Source organism: Ctenopharyngodon idella, chromosome 9 (assembly GCF_019924925.1).
Source record: "Ctenopharyngodon idella isolate HZGC_01 chromosome 9, HZGC01, whole genome shotgun sequence".
Taxonomy (NCBI): Eukaryota; Metazoa; Chordata; class Actinopteri; order Cypriniformes; family Xenocyprididae; genus Ctenopharyngodon; species Ctenopharyngodon idella.
This window is the reverse complement of record NC_067228.1, coordinates 35495678-35505225: the sequence shown is the minus strand read 5'-3', so window position 1 is coordinate 35505225 and position 9548 is coordinate 35495678. Positions and strand designations below refer to the sequence as shown.

General features: G+C 43.2%; 2 non-coding genes across 2 annotated transcripts; both read right to left on the bottom strand.

The window, feature by feature from the left end:
• Positions 1–479: 479 nt before the first annotated feature.
• On the bottom strand, positions 480–550 carry trnag-gcc (transfer RNA glycine (anticodon GCC)). The gene has a single exon. It is a non-coding gene; the product is annotated as a tRNA-Gly (tRNA).
• Positions 551–1159: 609 nt separating this feature from the next.
• Positions 1160–1243, bottom strand: trnas-aga (transfer RNA serine (anticodon AGA)). The gene has a single exon. It is a non-coding gene; the product is annotated as a tRNA-Ser (tRNA).
• Between the last annotated feature and the right edge of the window lie 8305 nt (positions 1244–9548).

Sequence of the window (9548 nt, the reverse complement as noted above, 5' to 3'; positions counted from 1 at the left end):
TAACCTCACTTGTTCTTATTGAAGCTCAAATGTGCTGCATAATACGAGAATGAACCTCACTGGTTCTTGCGGAAGTTCAAACGTGCTGCGTAAAACACGAGAATGAACCTCTTTGGTTCTTGAGGAAGCTCAAATGTGCTGCATAACACGAGAATGAACCTCACTGGTTCTTGGTGAAGCTCGAACGTGCTGCGTAACACAAGAATAAACCTCATTGGTTCTTGTGGAAGCTCAAACGTGCTGAGTAACACACGAGAATGCACCTCATTGGTTCTTGCAGAAGCTCAAACGTAACACAGGAGAATGAACCTCATTCTTGAGTTAAAACCTCTTTTACGAGGGGCACATCATTAGGGTCTGCATGATGATGACAAGATTCGTAGTGGCAGGGTATTGGCCTTGATCTTACAATCGCTGTCGATTAGAAGTTACATAAAGCTTTAAAGAACCAGACTTCTGGCATACCAGAAAACCCTTCCTGCATTGGCCAGGAATCGGACCCGGGTCTCCCGCGTGGCAGGCGAGAATTCTACCACTGAACCACCAATGCTTAGCTGCAGTGTCGCCTGTGCTCACAGGAAGTGAGGGTATGGTCTATGGCCCGTCGTAAGAGATGGAAGATGAGGAACCTCTTTTACGAGGGGCACATAATTTGGGGCTGCACAGTGATGACAACACTCAAAATGGTAGGTTATTGCCCTTCAGCCGTCAGTAATATCGATGAGCACAAGTTACATAACGAAGCTTTAAAGACCACAGTTTTGGCACACCAGAAGACACTTTCTGCATTGGCAGGGAATCGGACCCGGGTCTCCCGTGTGGCAGGCGAGAATTCTACCACTGAACCACCAATGCTTAGCTGCGGTGTCATCTGTGCTCACAGGAAGTGAGGGTTTGGTCCCTAGCTCCTCGTAAAAAAGATGGAAGATGAAAAGGAGCTGGACGTCGGCTTTGCCTTACAGAAAAGGCCCGTCTTGACCTGACTCGCCCCCCGTGGGCGACAGCTGCCCGAGTACAAAAGGACAATGGCCTGTTTGTCCTACGAACAGATAGATCACTATTCCATGCGAGGGATGTGGAAAACACAAAAACAAACGAACAAAAAACAACACAGCCATCTTTCCTAAGGCCTCGCAACTTCAGGCGCATCGCAGGAGGACATAGTCGGCAGGATTCGAACCTGCGCAGGGAACCACCACAATGTATTTCTAGCCCATTGCCTTAACCACTCGGCCACGACTACAGCAGGGAAGGGCTCCTCTGGGCAGTTTTCGTGCAACACGGTCCCCAACAAGGAGAAACCAAGTTGAACCTGTGGACCCACAGCACTGGACATTTTGTACATGTCTCCTATCCGGCACACTCAGTTGACTTCACCGGCGCTCTTTCCCGAAGAGCTGATGATCTAAATCGGGTGTGTTGAGTAAGGGAGGTTCACAAAATGCGCAGAGGCTCTCCATGTTTGAGGAGTGCTCTTGCAGAGAGTCACAGCAGACTGAAGCCTCCAACAAAGTGACAGCGCCTTCGCCCGAACAGGGACTTGAACCCTGGACCCTCAGATTAAAAGTCTGATGCTCTAACGACTGAGCTATCTGGGCCCGTGCCTTCTGTCTGCCCCTTGCGCCATAACAGCCGTTTCCCCACAAAGCGTATGCGCTCCGTCGGCCAGGAGGTCATTTTACACACGCCCTGCAGGATGAAGGCCGCAAACAATAAGGACAGAACGAGATGGCCTGCTCCTGGCATCTTGGACATCTTGGATTTTCAGAAAACATCTTTCTGTATGATTTACATATAAGCTTGTTTCCTCATAGGGACTTACTGTAAAAAAATGTCCCTACAAAGTCAAAATGCACTGGTATTACTATACTTGTGGGGACATTTGTTCCCCTACCAGGACACACATACACACCATTCCTTTGGAATATTCACCTGTTTCAAAATTATGCTAGTTTTTTTTGGTTGCTATTTTTTTTTTTTTTTTTGTCCAACTACACATGGTTGATGTATTTCTTTTCTTTTGTACTTTTTAATACTGTATTCACAACCACAAATGCTTACAGTATAAAAATAAATAGTATGGTTTCAATCTTGCTTTCGTGATTACCATGAATTTTTCACAATTACTTTAAATCTTGTACAGAAATGTACATAGGAGCTCATGAAAGAAGAGCTTTAGGTTTTGAATAACTGTGTGTATATGATATATCCAAAAATAGATTATTATGGGAAAGGTGTTTGCAACGTAAGACAAATGTTTGCTTTTGAGATGTGTTTGTCATATTTTGAATGCAGTGCCTCAATTTGCAAGACATGTGAGGCATTTTGCATTTTGTGTGTGTAATTCTTGGATTTGTGTGTAAAGTTTTGAAAAAAAGAGACAAAGTTTTAAAAATGTGTGTAAGCAGTTGAAAAAAAACTGTACTGATCATCATGTACCTGTTATCACTGTAAAGCTGCGTTGAAACAATCTGTATTGTAATAAAATTACTGTATTGTAATTTTTTTTTTTTTTTTTTTTTTTTTTTTTGTGTGTACTGTAACATGCTTTTCATTTAGAGTTTTCTTGACCTTTAAGGCTTTTGCATTTAGACTACTATATTTTTACAGCATGCAAGTGCTGAATATACAGTCATTCAATACTATATAACAGTGTTTCTCAACCAGGGGTCTGTGGACCCCTAGTGGTCCTTGACGTAATGCCAGGGAGTCCTTATAAAATGTCTGAATATGAATATTTGTATATTTTGACATTTGACATGTTCCCATAAAAGAAGAATATAATATGTACATGTATATGTATAATATAACTGACGATATGACTGAATATTGGATAAAGTCAACTAACGTGGTATTAAATTATACTTGATTGCATATAGTCATCACAAAGACATTAATGATAACAATGAGCCAATATTATTATTATTATTATATTATTATTCTGGGGTCCTTGAGGACGGTTCTAAATATGACGGGGGTCCATTACTCAAAAAAGGTTGAGATTCACTGATTTATAATATTCAATATAATACTGTACTTGCAGTACATACAGTATACAATATATTCACCTTACTTAGTTGTGATTTCTATACTTTTATGTAATTGCAAATTTGTTTACTGTGATACAATATACTTTTTTTCTGTAACTACATGCTCTGGATGTTGTGTTCTCCATTTTGTTGATGTAGTGTCTAATGAATGATCTTGAGTACAGGTGAAAGGGTTTTGAAGCAATTGTTTGATTTTGCCATAAGAGTCAGAGGTTTTGTGAATTTAGTTTGAAGATTTGGATTTATGTTTAATGTTTTGTGAAAATGAGTGATGGTTTCAAGAAATGTGTTTTAGCAATTCAGAAAAATTGTAATGACTTAAAAAAATGCCTGGTTAAATAAAGGTTAAATAAACTAAACTAAAACTAAAGCCCATTGTCTTTACTTAGTATAATTTTTAAAAGAAACATTTACAGGAAGGTTTTATAAGTACAATCTTGATATACTATTATGATTGTATAAAAGTATTGCACAAAAGAAGACTCACCACGAGGAGACAGTAGTGGTATTTATCGGGACCAGAACCAGGTTAGTCTGTCCTAGAACTGCTCTGCTGTCCTCCAGCAGCTGTTGTGGCAATTCTGTACAGGTATTTAATTAATTTATGGGTGAAATATATGAATATAATAAATCATAAAGCTTTATGATTAATTATAATACATATACCAACCCGAGAGGGAATTATACATATATTGTGAATTAATTACAACGAATTATAATCAATTACATATATGATTAGTTCTGGTTTGATAATAATTTAGAGAAACTATTGGTTTGTCCAGCAAACCGTTAGCTCCTCATAGCCGATTATAAAAGGAAGGTTTTTCTCTGGCCACGAGAAAGACTTCCTATTCTAGCATCAATGCGTCAAGCAAGGATACTGGATCGAAACGTTAAAGTGACCTGGGTTTGTTCCATGAGCAAAAAAACAATCGAGCATGAATATAATGTCTTTAATATATGAAACTACGGATACAGAGACTATACTACTAAACATACACAAACAATACACATATATAGAAAGCGAAAGTAAAGTCAAGAAAACAGAGGTGATCAAAGGAATGGCAACTTACGAACAGTTAAAACCTTTGAGAGCCAGCAAGGAAACTCAGCTTACACATCGAGCTTAAAACGCTTTGAAAAGAATGGTTCTATACTTGCATAGGTTCAGGTGCTGTGGTCGTTTCGTGTTTCTGCAGGACTTTCGGTGCGTGCGGCTGAAGCGATTGGTCCTTTTCCGAGAAGGTGTTCTTCGGCGGGGTTTCAAACAAGGGTTTAACTTGAGAGTAAGATAACCGGAAAATAAAGGAAAAGAGTCCGTCTCCTAGGCGATGAAGAGTGAAAACTTCGGGCGACGGATGAAGAGGGTTTGACAAAGAAACTTGTTGCCAAAAAGATGGTCTTCCCGAAAAGAGGGGGCCGCGTGATGGAAGCGCGGTCGCCGAGACGTCCGGGAGAGACGTGTGTTAAATGGCGAGGGACAATCGAGAGACAAATGAGAGATGCGTGTCATTGTGTTTTAAGGACAACAGACCAGAACGCCTTCTGGGATACATCAGCCAATGAGGGTGCGATTTTGGCGGGCAAACTCTTTCTTTGTCTCCATTTATGACCTAATTTGCATGGTTTATGAAGTGTCAGATCTGAGTACATTTTCTTCAAAGTACCATTAAAAATAAAAGAATGCATTTTACAGTCATGTGACATACATTTTCAATTAGAGCATAACGAAAGCTTTACAATGAGACCAAACTTGTCAGATGGCAAAGACAAAAAGGGGGAGATACAGTTTATACTTGAGTTTTATCGTTTAGAAGAAAACTAGTACAACTACAGTCATAGCTAAGCTTATATACTAGGGATAAATACATGCACCTTTAAATACAGCGACGGGTACACTTTGGCACAGTCATATTTGGAGGATAAATGTACATACACAAAAATTTCCATGCGTGTTTGTGAGTGTCTGTATGTGTGTGTGTATTGGGGTTGTGGCCAGTGTCTGTGACCACATGACCTTTAGTCCCACCAGGGTGACTCTTTGAAGTCTCTGGAGCTGGTGAGAATATGTTCTGTTTTTCTTTACTGGGGTAACAAAGTTGCCAATGGGGCAATTGGTCCCGGACTTGCCGGAGCCGATTCGTGATTTACATGCACAGTTCAGGAGGTTAAAAGCATTCTGAAATTTCCAAAGTTGATTGACTACGCCGGATCTATCCAGACGCTACACTGTTTTAAGTGGCTGTATACCATCACAATATATTGTGGAATTGGCAGAGTTTTTCCTCTTGTGTCCTTGGGCCTGTTCCGTGCTTGCTTAAACTCTTTAAAAAGCTGTAGGCAAGCACATTCACTGACCCTGTGGACTTCAGGGTCCTGAGCTGCCTGCCCATGAGTCATGAACAGTCTATGGAAAAGAAGGATGATATAATCTGGACTGTATACTGGGTAATAAACTGGGTAATAAACTAGTGAAGATCCAAATAGTCAAATTACCTCTCTGCTGCCTGCTGTCCTGGAGCAGAGCCACTCCGCTTCCTGGATGCTCTCCATGGTCCTAGCGAAGTCTTCTTCTTTACCCTCCGGCTATATTTTGATGGCACCTTGTCCATGGCATGCAGAGCCATGTACAGCTGGACTATGTTGGCCTCCTCTTGTGATGACAAGGCAGTGATTGTTCGGTTTAGGCCAACCAGGTAGGCTGCCAGGGCATCAACTGCCTCCCAGCCCAAGACACCTCTAGAATCACACTGAGAAAAAAAGTCAGCCACAGTCCAATAAATATATATGGTGTTGTAGTAAATATTTTAACTTTACAAATGGTTGACAATAAGTGTTTCGCACTTCACCAGATACATTTTTTTAAAAGTAAAAGATAGTACAGGATAGCAACATTACGTGGCCGGATGTGCTAGGACTTGCAGTGTCATCCTCCTCTTCCTCACTGACCTCCTCATCAGGGGATTTGGGTCCAGTGTCACCCACCTGACTGGTCACCTGGGCCTCCACGACAGCTACTGAAGGGTCAGAGTCACCAGCCCTAAGATCAGCTGCATGGCACACAGTCGTGTCAAAACCACTGTCATCTTCGGGCTCCTCTGAGGGGACTTCAGGCATGTCATTGTGATCACCAGTGTCACCAATCAACTGGTCGCCTCTATTGGACTGGGCCAACAAGTACTCCACTGCAATACGCTCCTCTGCAATAATTTTTAACACATTGTTAATGGGGAGAGGACACACACACACAAACACAGGAGAGAGAGGAATACTCCAATGCTCAGCATTTCCCTGAGAGATATCTTACCAGTGGGTTTTCCTGGAGGGGTGAATTCTGGCATCAAAGCACAACCAAGGACCTTGGCTCATGTTGTTAAGGTGAGACATTAAGCAGACATCAAATGTCCTGACGGTTGAGGCCCCCACCACAGATACAGCTTCTTTTGCCCGGCTCATGTTCCACCTCGAGGCCCCCTCTAACATGTACATTTGTGTGTGCATGGCATTGCATCTCCATCCTAAGAATGAAAATGTACAGATTCAGTCAGCAATTATTTCAAACATCTATAATGTTGAAACAATAGCAATCTTTACAACTTAAAAATCTACAGAACATTATGCAATTTAACATTCAGAATTTAGCAGGAATGAAGGCACACTGGTGGCGGTGAAAACTCTCCAGAGAGGATGACCCCCTACCACACCTAAGCACATTTACGACTTTGCCACCCTTCTGGAGTGTTCCCATCTTTGTATACAAGTCTACATGTGGAGGGTCCTGGATGCACTCGAGGTGTTTTTGCTGCATCTCCCAAACATGGCGCATGCTGTCAGGGTTAACCAGGCGAAGCCCTGTAGTGTCGGTTAGCTCCCACACTGATTCCAGCAGCCCTGAAATCATGGCCCGGATCTCCTCAGCCCCGCGCGTCCGCCGCCTACAGTGCTTTGCCAGTTCACCTGGGCTGATGCTGGCCATGAGCTGTGCCTCAGTGGGAGCCTGTCCACCATGTCTGTTTTTCCACTCCCCTCTCTTGGCCGCCTTAAGTTCTTTCACATCCTCCTGATCCCACTCAAAGATACAGGAGGAAAGTTTAGAACAAAAGGTACCATAGAGAGGGTGGTGCTCTGTAGTAAGGCCGCAGTTGAATCTTCTCATAAAATGGAAGATATCTAGCCTTACGATACACTTCCATGGCCGAAAAAGATTTAGCACCGCAGGTGCACCTGTGGATAGGGAAAATAAATAATCAGAAAGCATGCATTTGATTTATTTCAACATACTTTTCAGTCATTATAATTAATTACAATTACATTGATGGTAATAATAATACTAATTACCTCCAATAGGGAAAGGGGATTTTTTTTACACCACTATTAACTTTTGTAAAATATATTGCAATGCACATTTGTGACCCTGGACCACAAAACCAATCATAAGTCGCACAGGAATATTTGTAGCAATAGCCAACAATACATTGTATGGGTCAAAATTATTGATTTTTTTAAATGCCAAAAATCATTAGGATATTAAGTAAAGATCATGTTCCATGAGGATATTTTGTAAATTTCCTACCATAAATATATAAAACATTTATTTTTGTGAGTGGATATGCATTGCTAAGTACTTCATTTAGGCAACTTTAAAGGCGATTTTCTCAATATTTTGATTTTTTTGCACCCTCAGATTCCAGATTTTCAAATAGTTATATCTGGGCCAAATATTGTCCTATCCTAACAAACCATACATCAAATGGAAAGATTATTTACTCAGAATAAGCTTGCCTTTCAGATGATGTCTACATCTTAATTTAAAAAAACTGACCATTAAGACTTGGTTTTGTGGTCCAGGGTCTTTATCCACATTTGATAAAGTTAGTAATCTGAAAATCCCACCTGACTGACTGCAGCAATCCCGGTCAACATAGATGACCTCCGGCTCTGGCTCGCCAGCATTCTGGTAGCGTCTGACGACGCCCTGGCACAGCTCCTCCAGTTCTGCACCTTCAGCTGTTGTCAAAACACTGTTCAGAACCTGGCCGAGCTCATTGCCAATGTTGGTCATCCATGCAGCCGTGTCCCCAATGCTACCAGCCAGCTTTTTGGTGATATGAAAAACAAGCATAAGAAAACATAAAGACATAATGACACTTAATTATACATTTTCTTCTTTTTGTTATGGTTCATTACAGCATATATAACACAAATGCACACATTTTCATCATTATGATGAAATTAAATCTATTCCAATTACTTAACATGGATGGCTGAAAATAAAACTCATGCTCAATCCTTCATGTACTGTACCTTCTTAGTAGAATCCATCTTTAGGATTCAGCCATAGGTGGAGGTAATCACCCCCTTCATCTTGTCCACATTGCTGAGGATGTCATTGGAGTGGACAGTCTCAAACCACTGGGCGAGTGGAAGCGGCCTGAAGGGTGCAGGTGCAGAAAAGGAAGGTGCCATTGCAGATTGGACCAGGGCAACCTTTCTCAAATGATGCTCACAGTCAGAGAGGTACTGGATGGTCCGTCGTGCCCACTCCTCACTGTGGACTTCCTCTACTGCTGACTGGAGGTAGGAGGAACTGTTGCCGCTGGTCCTTGGCCTGAGGAAGGTCACACATGTCCTGTCCAGGGCTAGCTGAGTGGTCAGCACTGCTGGAAACAGTGTCCTGTTTGCCACATCCAGTTGTAAAAGGATGTCCTGGCTCCATGGGCATACTGGCAACCTGCATACACTGCAGCGTGGATAGTCTCCATCCACCAGGTAGTAGCGGCTATCCATGTCGATCACCTCCCTGACCTTCGGGCAGATCCCTGAATGGTGCATCTTACGGCCACACTGTGGACATTTAAGAGGAATGCCCCACATCCTCATTGGTGCCCACAAGAACATCCTCTGGCGGAAGTACCACCCGGGCTCAGGAGGAGACGGCTTGGGCTGCATCGGTGGATAAAACCAGTTCTCCTGGATCTTCTGCCTCAGCTGTCCTGTGGGCTCATAGAGGCACTTGGCAATCCACACCCAATCTGCTGGCTGGAGGACTCTCTTGAACTGACTGGGAAGAAAGCTTTCCCAATCAGTAACAGCCTGAGGCAGAGGTGGTGTGGTCAGTGAGGGTGCTGGATGTGAGGATGGAGTGGGCTGCAGGGACGGAGTGGGCCGTGGTGGTGAGGGCTGTGGAGCTGGAAATTGGCGTGAGGATGGAGATGGCCGCCGGGATGGAGTGGGCCGTGGTGGTGGTGGTGAGGGCTGTAGAACTGGAGAGTGGTGTGGAGATGGAGTGGGCCACAGGAACGGAGTGGGCCGTGTGGACGGAGTGGGCCATGGGGATGGAGTAGGCCGTGATGGTGGTGAGGGCTGTAGAGCTGGAGAGTGGCGTGGGGATGGAGTGGGCTGCGGGGATGGAGACACTGATGCTGGCAGTGGAGACGGCAAGTGCTGCGGAGGTGGCGCCAGCTGTGGAGATGGTGTGGGACTTTTTGAAGGGCTGAC